Genomic DNA, 15,605 nt, shown 5'->3' on the forward strand with positions numbered 1-15,605 from the left:
ACAAATTCCTGCGTACGTTCCTGATTGGAATCCCTAGACGAAGTTTTTCCCAGCTGCATATTTTAATCTATCCTGCCTAAATTTCTATCCTTTCCGAATAAAAACATATGTGATGGAGCCTGATTGCGTCAACCCTACAACGCTTGCATCAAACTTTTAAAAGTCGCTAACCTAAAATTATAAAATGATTTCATCACGTTCTATTACTTTTTCAATATTACTGCCAATTTTAACTGAAATTTGGAATTGACCGTACTCTAGCTCAACGCTTCTATTTGAATTAATTCTCATTAGTCCCCTTTTTTCTTATCATTATCTCTGGCTGGAAAACTTGTTCAATTAGTATATCTGTAAGTTTTCATCTAGAACAGGAGAATTAGTCTGTCTTTAAGGAAATTGATTTCGTTGCATTATGTTTATTTCACATTGCCTAAATTGAGCTTCAACACTGTTTCACTTAAAGTATGTAAGCCCCATAAGCTCTGTAGTGTGAGCTATTTAAGCTTCGTAAAGTAAGCCGATTATAAAGTTGAAACTATTTGAATTGAATTTACCCATAACCCGTTGAAAATACAATAACGAACGGAGTATATATATATGTATATATATATATATATATATATATATATATATATATATATATATATATATATATATATATATATATATATATATATTAAGAAAAAGACGGAAAATGACATAAAACAAAATTCACAGAATAATCGCACAAGCATAGTAATAAACCAAACAATCACACAGTATACATAAAAAGCAAAAAAAAAGACAGCACAAGCCAATGGAACAAACACATAAACAAGCACAAACAAAACAAAGATAATGTCATAGAACAAGCACACAAGCATAATAATTAACCGAAAAATCGCACAGTATACATAACAAACACAACAACAGTAAACGTGAAAGACCTATTGTTTTAAAAGGGAACAACATGGGTGCCCATTTATTCCCCTATTGTACGCTGCAACGCAATCTGCCGATTGCAGCATTGGGGTCAATAATACCGTATCTCCTATTGACCCAAGAATTACTTGCTCGGGGGGGGGGGGAGGCAGAGAAGATAAATGTGACGTAAATACATGCTTAGGCATTTTGAGTGTCTGTTCTTTCGTTGGCGGGTAAACTTCGAAAGGTTAGATTTTAGTTTTTTTTGTTTTTTTTTTGGCACTGAGGACGACTTGGTGGAGGTCCTTGTCGAAATATTTGCTTATTTTTTCTTCATGTTTTTCCACTGGCTGACAAAATCCTCGTTTTTTCACCTTTTTTTATTTTATTTTTCATTTTGTTATTTTCTTTCCTCTCTGAGTTTCATTTGGCAGAGAAGATATTTAGCATACCGGTAATAAATTCGCCGGAGCTGCTTTGATTCCGTTGCCGAAAAGGTACGCCAAAAGGTGCGAGGTATAAAAAATTTGGGAGCACATACGAGTTATATAAACTAGCTAGTAGCTGGCGATTAAAACGAACTTTATTAGAAACTATGCTACCGTAGGCACTGGACGTCCTCCGCTGGAACACACTTTACATTATTTAATTGATTACTATATCGATTACTTAGATTATTTTATAGTAGACTTTGCGAAGGCAAGGCTCCTTTTGCCTACGTAGGGTACTACGAGCGTAGGCTATTATACTTTTTAACTTATTCTCCTTTTCATCCAGGAAAACAGTCACTAGAGCAAAGTCTTCATCACAGATGGAGCAAAAAAAACGTATTCCATTTCGTTCTCCAGAGTCTTCCTTTCTGTTAGACAAAAATATATCATATAGAAGGTTCCTTCATCTGTGTTTTTGGGAGTTAAATAATGTATATAAAAGCTTACGTTACAGAGCTTATGGAAGCGTCAGTTTAATAGGATAAATTTCATTGTGAAAACAATTTACTTAGGCTTCGTAGCCTAAGCCACTTCATGAAAACGATAAAGTAGTATTGTGAAACCAGCATTGGCCGCGCAGCATAAGATTTTATATAAATCAACCATAAAAAGATGGCGTATAGTATTAGTCAATTAAAGCTACTTTTAAGTCGAAAAAATAGTTGAATTTAAGTTAGGCGATGACTCATTAGAAATTCCTTCCTTTCTTTGTTATCAATAAGCCTTGTTTTTTCAAGATTTAAGAGGTAAGAAAGCCGATCTTGATCGAGTAAACGCCGCGATAAAATTAGAAAACTCAACAAAATATTAAAGTTAGGCTAGCATGCAAATAGAATTCTAGCCTAGGTTTAACTTTTTATGTCTCTTAAACTTTGCCTTATTTGTGTTGTTACAAAAAGAGACCCTGGGGTATTTATCCTTGGGGTTTTTCAGAAGCTACAAATAAAAATTTTAACTACCCTATCTATAAAACTATTAAAATAATTAGGCCTAAAGATGTGTGTTTAGCCTAGCCTAATATAGCCTACCTTATGGGAATTTGTATTTACATTATTTTTGCTTCATTGATTTTAGGCTAACAGTTTAGGAGAACTGATCATGGTAGGCCTAAAGGTTAAATTTAGACCTCTTTAGAAGGAGACAGGCTAGAATAAAAAGTGACACATTTTAAGATTAGTAATTTTGCGCATGTTTTTATAGTTTTATTCATGTTTTTGACAATTCATTCCTAGCCCCAAACCCCTTAAAAGTGTCATAAAGCCCTAGGCTATACAAAAAAAAACTAACAAAAAATGATGGAATTTTTGCACCAAGAATCAATTAATCATATTTTCTTGTTTTTTTCCCATTTTCATCCTTGTTTTTCAATTATTTTTCACCCATAAAATCCCTTGAAGAATTAGTAAATTTCTAGATGGTGCTATAATTTAGCTAAGATTACCTTAATTACCTTAATTCGCACTTTGGAGCAAATTAAGGTCCATATTGGATCTGTTGTGCTCTGGGTCAAATGATGGCAAAAATTCATCACTGTGTTAGAGCCCAGTGACACACCATAGGAGAGGTATGCTGGAGAGATGCAATTTAAGCCCACTCGGTAGCAGTGGCCGCGGTAGGTATGGCCCATGAAGACCATTCTCAGTGGTATGAAAGTGAAAATGTCATTTGATGCCTTTTTATGCTCTTTCATAATTCAGTAATTGCTTCTGGGGCTAATTGCATCTTGAGCCCTTAAAGAGGCCATGAAGGTATTTTATATGAATTATGAAAGAGCATAAAAAAAACTATCAAATCATGTTTTCACTTTCATCCTAGCTAAATTATAGTACCACCTAGAAATTTACCCCATAATTATCAAATTTAGAATGCAATGGTGCCATTGTTTTCATTCTTAATATACATTTCATGAATTTCAATACACCAATAAACCAATTCACCCATAATACAGCTGTCCTCCAATAAAACCTAGTATCTACATCTGAGTAAGTTCTGAGAAAAACACAAAATTGTTGTTTTGCTCTATGCATTTTTACTGTCTTTATTTAAACAATGAAGTGATGATGCTCATTATATGCTGGTGCTGATTGTTTTAACTGATAAAGTAATTTGTCAGATACTAGATTTTAGCACAAATGTCTATTTCTAGTATGTACATAATAGGTATGACACAAAAACAATGGTGAGCTCCTGTGTAGATACTAGGTAATATCAACGAAACTAAGCATCAGAGAATAATTTCGTTTGCACCATTGGATTCCTTGTCGTCTAATTAGGTGGGATCCACTCTTAACTAAAATTCGAATTTTTTGTAGATACTAGGTTTTGTCAGAGGACAGCCAAATAGGGCACTGCTTGGAATATGATTTTGGGGTCAGTCTGATGTAAAGAATGTGATGACAAAATTGTCTTATGTGCCAACAAATGTTGACACATAAGCTAAATTAAACTAAAACCATAAGCTAAATTTCAAGGTTTTGGCACTGTGGTGCACAATAATTTATCTTTCAATAGAACCCTGCCAATATCTGTTCTGTCATATTTTGGTATGCTTGAATGTATATCTTGCCACATTTGCTCAATGTTTTGGGTGCAAGCATTGAATGCTGGATCTGCAAAATTCACTGAATGATTTACAGTCTGATGTATATATCCATTATTATTAACATACCTGGCTAGCTCTCCAGCACTCAGATATGATTGTTGTGCTGGGATGGAACCAATCTTTTATCTGATCAAGAAGTGTCTCTGATGAGTACTCTGGCACCAGTACTGAGAAAAGTTGTTTGCTTTCCTGCTCTATGCCCCTCAAAAGCTACTGCCCTTCTATAAGCTGTATTCTGTTATAGTTTCTTTTACCAATTTTGTTTTATCCATTTCAACTACTACCCTGTGGTCTACTACCTTAATTTGGGCTGATAAGCAAATTTAGGGTCCATACTGGATCTGTTGAGCTCTGTGTTGAGGATGGTGAAATGTTGTCTCTTTGTTAGGACCCAGTGACACACTGCAAGGGCGAGATGCAATTTAAGCCCTCTTGGTAATGGCGACCATAAGATAGGTATGGCATATGATGGTCATTATTCAGTGGTTTAAAGCTGACATATGTGAGATGGTTAGGTGTGACACTCAGCATCAGCCTCCCAGCAAGACACTCTTATGATGAGGTTGGCATTAGGTGGTAATTGAATGGGATGGGTAGTCCCACTCATATTTTTATGACTTGTGATTACCCTTACCCTTCCTTGTCAAGTCTGGATTTAAAATATGCAGCTGTTGGTTCAATCACTGTTCTAGATTGAAGACTGTTCCAATTGTTGACAGCAGCTTGGAGAAGAAATGTTTCTGCATTCATGTATTAACCACATGTTTTTCACAGCTTATGTGAGTGGCCTCTTGTATGTTGCTGGCTTGAATATGTGGTAAAGAGGGTTTTTTTTTGGTTGAGCATTATACTTGTAGGCCTGCATCATGTCACCATAGCAGTGTCTGAAAACAAGTGTTGGCAGCTGCAGGTGCTTGAGTCTCTTGTTGTAAGGGATCTCATGTAGGCCAGCTATGCACTTTTACAGACCTGACTATAGCCTTCAAGAGTCTTAGAAAGACTTTGCAGGAACAGCTAGTTATAGTGCATTGAAACCAAAGCTTGAATTTGCTCTTGAGACTGCTTGTTGCCAGTTTCCACAGAACTTGAGTTGTTTTCCCAATAGTACTCCTAGATCTCTTTCTTTTGAACTTGTCTTAAGTACTGAGTTTGGTATTTAGTTGGAACCAAACATGCTGTACTGGCAATGAGGGTTATTGTTACCAAAGTGAAGGACACTGTACTTTGATATCTTAAACTCAAGTAGCTAATATTGTGCCTATGTTTCAATGTTGAGAAGGTTACACTGCAGGCTTTGTGGATTAGCAAGTCTAAACAGCTTGGAGTCATCAGCATAGAAAGTGATGTTATTTTTTATTCCATTCACCATATCATTGATATATATATATATATATATATATATATATAATATATATATATATATATATATATATATATATATATATATATATATATATATATATATATATATATATATTTATATATATATATATATATATATATATATATATATATATATATATATATATATATATATGTATGTATATATATAATGTATATATATATATATATGTGAAAAATATAGTAGGACCCAAAACAGTACCTTGAGAAAGTCCACTTACAACATCACCTGCTCTGGAGAAAACCTTCTCACCATTGGCTGAGAAGAGTTGAACCTGCTTAGTCTGACCTGTCAGAAAGTCCATGACCCAATCAACTATGTCCATATGGCCATCTACTGCCATAAGTTTTAATCTGAGGTAGGTGTGAGTCACCTTGTTGAAGGCCTAAGCCAGATCCAGTGGAACCAGTAATCTCTTGTGATGTTATATGTCTCAAGGAAATTGGTCTCAAACAATTTCCCTGGCTGAAAGCCATGCTGGTGAGGGGGTAGAATATTGCTGGTGAGAAGATGTGCCAAAATTTAATCATTTGCAATTTGCTCAAGTGTTTAAGCCATTGCTGAAGTAAGACTGATAGATCTGTAGTTTTCCCCTTTAATGCAGTTGCCTTTTTTGAATATCAGGGTAACATGGGTCAGGTTCTGGTCTATGAGTACTTTTCTTGAGTCAAGTGACAGTTGGAATATATTATACAGTGGCAGTGCAATTTCTTTGGTAAGCTGCTTCAGTAGTCTTGGATACAAGTTATTAGGACCAGCAAACTTGTTGATCTCTAGCACTTCAAGTCATTTATGGACAACTGTAGGTGAGAGTTGAATAGGTGGTATTGGCTTAGCCACTTAGGGTTGTCATAGGATGGGCTGTGAGGGAGAGGACCATCTGGTTCACTGGTAAAAACTGATGCAAATGGGTTGTTGAGAAGGTCAGCAATATCCTTCAAGCTATTTACCTCCCTGCCATCATCCACAAAGAGTATTTTACTGACCATCTGCTGTGGTCTTTACTGGATGCATACTTCCAGGAGTTCTTTGAGCTTTTCTTACTGTCATCAGCTAGCTTGGACACAAAATTTGCACTAAGTTTCTTAGTTTATTTAGAGCTTTTGCAAATGTTTGCTTTTTCTGAAGCGTATCTAACTTATTTTTTAAGTTAGTCCATTGTTGGTTGCTGTCCCCTGGAAGTAGCCTATTAGAGACTAGACTACAGCTTATAGCTCTTTTTTAAACACTCAATAATCTACATAAGTTTTCTTTGTATAATCATTTTTTATTTTACAAAAGGAAAGGTTTGCTTCTAGGATTAATTTGTTGCTCTTTCTTAGAGGAGGTAGATAATTTATATTCTCTAGCTGGTCTTTATCTTGTAGAAACACTAGGTCCAGTAGATTCAGTCTGAGGAAAAGTTGATTTCTAGTTGGTTGATCAACAATCTGATAGAGATTCAGATTGTGAAGACCTGTAAATAGATTTGTGCCTCTACTTCTATTTTTAAGTACAGAAAAATAATGGTATCCCTGTATCCATGTAATGCCTATGAAGTTACAGTTACCTGCTATAAGTAGGTTCCCTGTGTAATTCATTGTTGCTTTATACATCATTGTTGCTATATTCCACTTGGTTTACCCCCCTCACAGACGTCAAACCATACACATACAAATATTTAAGTTACTGGGGAAAAATAATGACCATATACTATAACAGGTCTTACATAATGTTAATATACCATGCCTGCATTTTAAGGACTGTAGGTTAAATACAACACCATGGCTCAAAATCTTAACATGGGAATCTTCTAGCCTGTTAGTACAAGACTTGGGAGAACTACTACTACTACTACTTACAACTCACCACAGCACCAAGCCGCCTGAGGCCAACACTGCTATGCACACTGCTCCTCCATCTCAATCTATTTAAAGCCTCCCTTTGTACACCCTCCCAGGAAGTTCCGACTTCCTTTAAATCTTTCTTTATGACATCCTCCCACCCCAGAAGAGGACAACCTGCTTTCTGTTTAGCCCTAGATTGTTGGTCAAAAAGGACAATCTTTGGCAATATGTCATCCTTCATCTGCACAATGTGTCCTAGCCATCTCTATCTTTCTTTCAGTATAGCCCTAGAAAGCAGTATTGAACCACATTTTTTGTACAGCTTACTGTTTGAAATACAGTCAGTCAGCCAGGTGCCCAGAACAACCTGTAAGCAGTTTCTCTGGAAAACATCTAGAAAATCTTCCTCTGCTTTTTGGAGCACCCATGCTTCAGAACCATACTTGACCACTGTCATCACTATAGCTTATAACATTCTGATCTTGGTTTGCAGACTTATTTCTATATTCTTTCAAACTTTTTTTAACTGTGAAAAATTACCCTGAGCCCTGGCTTATATACGTTTAACGTCTTCACAGTTACCGCAATCTTTACTAATAATATTAACAAGGTAAGTGGAGGTGCCCACCTGATCAATCTTTTTGTTAGCCAACATCACCTTTTCACGTTCACTTATTCCTAGCCTTAGTGACTTCGTCTTCTTAATATTAATTTTCAAACCTATTCTAGCACCCTGAACTCGTAAAACCTCTAAAAGTTCATTTATTTTGCTCACACTTTCCTCTAGGATGTTAAAATCATCATCAAAATATTCTAAGTCCAGGAGAATTTTTCCTCCCCATTTTATTCCGTGGTCTCCCATTGCCTTTCCTGTACTCCCTTAAGATAAAGTCCATCAAAATAATCCATATAAAGCGGGATAGAACACAACCTTGCTTAACTCCTGATTTAATACAAAACCAGCTGCGAACCTCATTTCCTACCTTAACCACAGCAGTGTTTTTCTTGTACATAGCACTAATCACGTTAATGTATTTGTCTGGTATACCATACAAGGATAAAACCTTTGCTAAAGCTCTTCTATCAACAGAATTGAATGCTTGTTCATAATCTATAAAACTGAGGACCAAAGGTGTTTGACAACTCAGGCACTTCTCAATTACTAACCTATGAGTGAAAATTTGGTTTACACATCCTCTACCTTTTCTAAAACCACACTGTTCTTCTCTTAAAACTTAGTCTACAGCATCTCTCAGTCTAAAAAGTGTTGTATTACTAAGTAATTTGCTACCTACAGAGACCAGACTAATGCATCAATAATTACCACACTCACTCTTATCACCTTTCTTATAATGTGGCTTAGTTAAGGTTTTCCCAAGATATTTAGGTACTTCTGTTTTTCCAAAAATTATATTCATAATCTTCAATAACTTATTTCTAGCTTCAGGGCCACCATATTTAAGAAACTCATTTACCACACTAGCAGCACCTGGAACCTTTTAATTTTTTAATCCTTTTAGTACTGTTGCTAATTCTTCCTCAACAACATAAATCTTCCTTCACATCCTAAGGATCACACAGTTTTTCATTCTCCTCTATATCTTTTCCTGCAACTCTATCTCGATTTAGAAAAATTCTCAAAATGTTATGCCCATCTCTCTTTAACTCTTTCCTTATCACTAATTGTGGCCCTGTTCCTATCTTTAACTGGGACAAGTCTGGATTGACTTCTCCCTCTCAATTTATTAACATGCCAGTACAATATTTTACTATTATGCTGTATAGCTGCATCTTCCAGATCCTTGGCAATTTTATCCATGGCCCCCACTTCACACCTCCTTTTTTAATATTTTAATGCTTTGTCAGATTTCTTTAGTTTCCTTTTGTTTTCATATGAACAATCACTCAGATAATTCTTGTACAAGCACCTATTCCTTTTTATTAAACATAGAGCTTTTTCACTAATATTCTTAGCTGTAGTCCTAGGATTCTTCCCTAAGACATCCTCAGAAACTTCACCAATTATTTTTCTAAAATTATTCCAACCATCTTCCACATTGTCAAATTTTAAACACTGAAGTTTAGTATTCAACTGTTCCTGGGAAGTTTCTCTCAAATTATCATCCTGGAGTCTACCAACATCATAACTTCCTGAGAGGTAGTTAACCTTCTGAAATTTCAGCTTCAAATGAACCCTAGACACTACAATGTGGTGATATTTACTTTTAACATCAATAAAAGCACTCCTATATACCCTAATATCTTGTATTGATCCTGCCAGTCATTGGTTTAGTATAACATAATCAATAAGGTTTGCTGTCTTACCATCACATGAATACCATGTTAACTTATGAGCCATTTTATGACCAAACACCGTATTTGTTATAACTAGATTGTTTTACCTACATAATTGCAAAAATCTGTATCCATTGCTGTTTTCTTTTCCTACACCAAATTTATCTAGGCTAGGATACCATATATCCCAATTTTTACCGACCTGGGCGTTAAAATCTTGTAAAAACATCACATTTCTACCTGGGACCAGGGGCGTCCTGAGGCTCATTTTATTGAATGGGGGGGGGGGGGCAATCTTCATAAATTTTTACCGAATCTACCTGATTTATGCCGATTTTTCTGCAGAAATCAAGAATTTTGCTAAATTTCGGTGGATTTTGCAAAATTTCTGCAGAAATTTTCGCTTTCGGCCAAAATTTTACCGATTGCCAAAAAGATGGGGGAGGGGGGGGTGTCCCCCCCCCCCCTAGGAACGCCCCTGCCCCATCCTTCCTTAAGATTTAGCAGCTTCATTATTCATCATGAGCCCTACTCCCTGTACCCCATCCTTCCTGCCTGAGTAAACAAATTCTATATCACCTAATTTCATGCTTCTTACCCCTGGGATACAAGTTTCTAAGTGCAGTTCGAATCGTCTGAATTTGTCAATCAAAATGTCAATACGATAGTCATTGTTTAACGTCGTAACATTCCAAGTTCCAATTTTCATATTCTTTAAACCATTGAAATTATTTTGGCCTCAGGAAAAGCAATGATCCCGGATTCCAGTGCAGGATAGGGATCACACATTTTCTCAAGTCTACACCGAAGCTCTCAAGCCGGCTTAGAACCGGACAGCAAGAAGTCCCTGGGACTTCCAGTATGAATGGAGGCTTTGTGCAATCCTGGATCCGTCTTGGTCACAACATGGTTTTCAGCACTTGGCTTCTATTAACAAGAGTCGAAATCTTGCACAGATAATCTCAAGCCTATTACCTCCGAATCATTATATATTCATGCCTACTAATATTTTGCTACTATGGGGAGGCTGTCCATAGTAGATAAATTAGCTAGGAAGATGTTTGTCAGCCCAAAAACGCCCGTCAAAACAGACCAAGCCCAGAAGAATTATCCATTAATCAGAATCCCGTGCGAATGCTGTGTGGTTTACTAGGCTATAATTTCCTCAAGGGGCGCCACTCCTCAAGTGGGAATAGAGTTGACCGCAAGGTCCCCAGTCTTGCAGCTACTCCGAAAGGGTTGAGGCAGCCCTTTGCAGAGGCCGTTGTCCATAGATCTGGGTCTTACGCCCTGTCGCAGTTGTCCTCCTATAGAGGATCCTCCCGCGATGGTGTTCTGTATCACCATGCAATTTAAACAATTACTTCAGTCAAAGGGCCCATATAATAATTCTTAGAATACATCACAGATTACAAATCATTTAATATATTAGGAAGTTGATCAACACGTAAAAAGTTGTTTGATACTGCAAGAACTTTATTCAGTGATCATAGAAACCTAAGTCACTATCACTAGAATAGAAAGGTAAGTTAGAATATAACATCTTTCCTCCTTTCCAAAACTAGTGAGTGGGTACACAAATTATGCTTAACTGAACAAAAAAAAGGATAAACTAATCAACTTTGGTAACATCAAAACTACTTGAGAATATCTAAAATTTCTGTTTATATTCTCACTTCACTTTACTTATGGAAAGGTGCTAGCCTCGCTTATTTTTTTTTTTTCATCAAGGAAGGAAAAGGGCATCTTTTACAAGGATTTATCTACAATGCCTTGACTTTAACTTGCAAGTAGTAACAAATTAAATTTTCTTTTATGATCTCACTTTGCTTGAAAGAAAGCACTCTGCTCATTTTTCTATATGTTTCATTGTTTGTCTGTGAGTGGACTGCAAGATTAGTGCTGGTTGGTTCTAGGCGTTTACCCCCAACCCGGCGATTATCTCTAGGAAAATACCCCCCCCCCCCGCGGAAAATACCCTCCGAAAAATATCCCCCCGGTAAATACCCCCAGAAAATCCCTCCCGTGTAAAATAAGGCTTTCCAAATTTGAGAATTTTATTTGAGTTTTATTTTTCTAATTTCCGTAGGGGGAAGGAATTTTGGTACTTGTGTATTATGCGCCACTCCTCAAGTTTACGCTGTGTAAAAGTCGAGAACACATCGTTTTTTTATTTGTTAGTTTCTTTACTACTTTAGAAATAAATTTGGGCTATAGATTTGCACATTAAGGGGGTAAAGCATATTGTGTCTGCATGCAAAATATGTTTGGTACAATTATTCTGCATACAAGATAGATAGAAGTAGTAACCTAGGTGCTGATTGAAAAGGGACATGAAAAGAGACAAGAAAAACCCTCTATATATTGAAAACGGACATGAAAAGGGACAAGAAAACCCTCTATATATTGAGAAGGGACATGAAAAGGGACAAGAAAAACCCTCTGTATATTGAAAGGGGACAAGGAAACCTACGCATAAGGCAGCGGGTATGTGTTTAGGTTTTAAACGAATTGGGGTTACCATGGTCATTTGCAAAGAGGTACCGTTTCTATAGAAGATATAGAAATTTGAAATATCATAAGGACTTTGCTTGAAGGTATATACTTTGCGTACGCGTTCGTACCAGACAGGTTGGTCATAATCTGTTCTACTTCAAGTTTTTTCTGGCACAATTAACTGAATTTCTATTTCATGATAAACAAGTTTTTTTTAGGTTACATCCGTGTTGGAAAAACCGGTGTATCTTTTTAGTTTTCTTTACATTACATATTAGTAAGAGACTTGAATTAAAATAGAAAAGTTTTTATTTGCAATGATATTAGTAGAGGAAAAAAATGATGGATGCATTTACATTATTGTCGATTAATGATTGAGCTAACAACAGTGATGTAATTACTTCTTTAGTTTTCGAGATTTGCGAATTTTTTTTTTTGCGAAAATATATTTGCGAAAAGATATTTTCGTAGACGCTTAAAAGGGGCATTGCTAGAAAGTATTCAATAGCTTAATTGAAAAGTAACGATAGAATGACATTGTGACTTGACCTAGCTTTACCTCGCCGATGTGGTCTGTATAATACGTAAGTAACGTTTGAAAAATATTGTCAATTTAAAAAGAAATGGCTGAAAAGTGTTATGAGGGGGTGGGTTGCATAGTGGGGTGAGTCGCACGAGGGTTCAGTTAACGAGGATACAGTTGCACGGAGGGATTTCGGTTATACACGGGTTCAGTTACAAGGGGGGGTTCAGTTGCACGGGGGGGTATCCCTTTTTTTTTTTCGTAAAAAGGGCTCCCTGTTTTCATAAACTCTTAAATATAAATAAGGCGTTTGTGTCTTTATTAACTTTATTTGCGAGGCAGGGATAAATATTTAGTTTAAATAATTCTAGGAGGACTAGAGTTTTGTGGCTGGTGTGGAAAAATGGTACTGGTTAAATATTCGGGTAAACAGTCGACTATACAGAAGGCTAGAGCGTCTTTCTGAACTGTCTGTTGGAGGCGGGGCTAAGTATTTAGTTTAAATAGCTCTAGTGGGAATTGAGTGTTGTGGATGGTGTTGAAAAATGGTTAGTGTTGGATATTTTGGTAAAAATACGGTTAAGAAAAGCTTCACTATAAATAAGTCTATTGTGTCTTTCTGAACTTTCTGTGCGAGTCAGGGATAACTATTTAGTTTAAATAATTCTAGGAGGAATTGAGTTTTGTGGCTGGTGTGGAAAAATGGTACTTGTTAAATATTCGGGTAAACATTCGACTATAAATATGGTTATTGCGTCTTTCTGAACTTTCTGTTGGAGGCGGGTGTAAGTATTTAGTTTAAATAATTCTAGGAGGAATTGAGTTTTGTGGATGGTGTTGAAAAATGGTACGAGTTGAATATTTGGGTAAACATACGGATAAGAAACGCTTCACTATAAATAAGGCTATTGTGTCTTTCTGAACTTTCTGTGCGAGGCAGGGATAACTATTTAGTTTAAATAATTCTAGGAGGAATTGAGTTATGTGGCGGGTGTTGAAAAATGGTACTTGTTAAATATTCGGGTAAACATTAGACTATAAATAAGGCTATTGAGTCTTTCTGAACTTTCTGTTGGAGGCGGGGGTAAGTATTTAGTTTAAATAGTTCTAGGAGGAATTGAGTTTTGTGGATGGTGTTGAAAAATGGTAAGTGTTGAATATTTGGGTAAACATACGGTTAAGAAACGCTTCACTATAAATAAGGCTATTGTGTCTTTCTGAACTTTCTCTGCGAGGCAGGGATAACTATTTAGTTTAAATAATTCTAGGAGGAATTGAGTTTTATGGATGGTGTTGAAAAATGGTACTTGTTGAATATTTGGGTAAACATTCGACTATAAATATGGCTATTGCGTCTTTCTGAACTTTCTGTTGGAGGCGGGGGTAAGTATTTAGTTTAAATAATTCTAGGAGGAATTGAGTTTTGTGGATGGTGTTGAAAAATGGTACGTGTTGAATATTTGGGTAAACATACGGCTAAGAAACGCTTCACTATAAATAAGGCTATTGTGTCTTTCTGAACTTTCTGTGCGAGGCAGGGATAGCTATTTAGTTTAAATAATTCTAGGAGGAATTGAGTTTTGTGGCTGGTGTGGGAAAATGGTACTTGTTAAATATTCGGGTAAACATTCGACTATAAATAAGGCTATTGCGTCTTTCTGAACTTTTTCTTGGAGGCGGGGGTAAGTATTTAGTTTAAATAGTTCTAGGAGGAATTGAGTTTTGTGGATGGTGTAGAAAAATGGTCAGAGTTTAATATTTGTGTAAACATACGGTTAAGAAACGCTTCACTATAAATAAGGCTATAGTGTCTTTCTGAACTTTCTGTGCGAGGCAGGGATAACTATTTATTTTAAATAATTATAGGAGGACGTGAGTTTTGTGGATGGTGTGGAAAAATGGTACTTGTTAAATATTCGGGTAACCATTCGACTATAAATATGGCTATTGCGTCTTTCTGAACTTTCTGTTGGAGGCGGGGGTAAGTATTTAGTTTAAATAATTCTAGGAGGAATTGAGTTTTGTGGATGGTGTTGAAAAATGGTACGTGTTGAATATTTGGGTAATCATACGGCTAAGACACGCTTCACTATAAATAAGGCTATTGTGTCTTTCTGAACTTTCTGTGCGAGGCAGGGATAACTATTTAGTTTTAATAATTCTATGAGGAATTGAGTTTTGTGGCTGGTGTGGAAAAATGATTCTTTATAAATCGTCTTGTGAACAGTAGACTAGATAGATTCCGTGTGAGTATTTCTTTTCGGTCGCTGGGAGGCGGGGGTAATTATTGATTTGCTTGTATTAGCAGATTTAGAGTTGGTGTTTTTGTTTATTTTAAAATTGGCATATATAAAACGTATTTGCCTATTAATAATCACTCACAGTATCTATATAACTTATTTACTTTCTTTTTTTGTATAGTTTACTTCGGTATTTTAAATAATTCTAGGAGGAATTGAGTGTTGTGGATGGTGTTGAAAAATGGTACGTGTTGAATATTTGTGTAAACATACTGCTAATAAACGCTTCACTCTAAATAAGGCTATTGTGTCTTTCTGAACTTTCTCTGCGAGGCAGGCATAACTATTTAGTTTAAATAATTCTAGGAGGAATTGAGTTTTGTGACTGGTGTGGAAAAATGGTACTTGTTAAATATTCGGGTGGTTTTTCTTTACTTGATGGTCATTAAAAACGAAATTTTTGTGTTAAATAATTAGTTTTTGTATCTTTTAAAAGAGCTTTACAGGGTTTGAGAGACTCAGTTGCCTAATTACGTGTGGTTTTACTTTACTTGGTGGTCATTAAAAACGAAATTTTTGTGTTAAATAAGTAGTTTTTGTATCTTTTAAAAGAGCTTTACGGGGATTGAGAGACTCAGTTGCCGGATTCCGTGTGGTTTTTCTTTACTTGTTGGTCATTAAAAACGGAATTTTTGTGTTCAATAAGTAGTTTTTGTATATTTTAAAAGAGCGTTACGGGTATTGAGAGACTAAGTTAGCTGATTCTGTGTGGTTTTACTTTACTTGATGGTCATTAAAAACTAAATTTTTGTGTTAAATAAGTAGTT

At 35.9% G+C, this 15,605-nt stretch overlaps 1 protein-coding gene across 2 annotated transcripts in view; it reads left to right on the plus strand.

The window, feature by feature from the left end:
* The first annotated feature begins 2,028 nt into the window (after positions 1-2,028).
* Positions 2,029-15,605, plus strand: part of LOC148944305 (phospholipid scramblase 3-like) — a 105,082-nt gene continuing 91,505 nt past the window's right edge. For both annotated transcript variants that reach the window (XM_089099694.1, XM_089099693.1), the window contains exon 1: positions 2,029-2,140. The gene's annotated coding sequence lies outside the window, so the exon portion shown is untranslated. The remainder of the gene's footprint in view (positions 2,141-15,605) is intronic.

The sequence above is a fragment of the Artemia sp. Qi Xiang Cuo genome, chromosome 14 (genome assembly GCF_049724085.1).
Source record: "Artemia sp. Qi Xiang Cuo chromosome 14, ASM4972408v1, whole genome shotgun sequence".
NCBI classification, from domain to species: Eukaryota; Metazoa; Arthropoda; class Branchiopoda; order Anostraca; family Artemiidae; genus Artemia; species Artemia sp. Qi Xiang Cuo.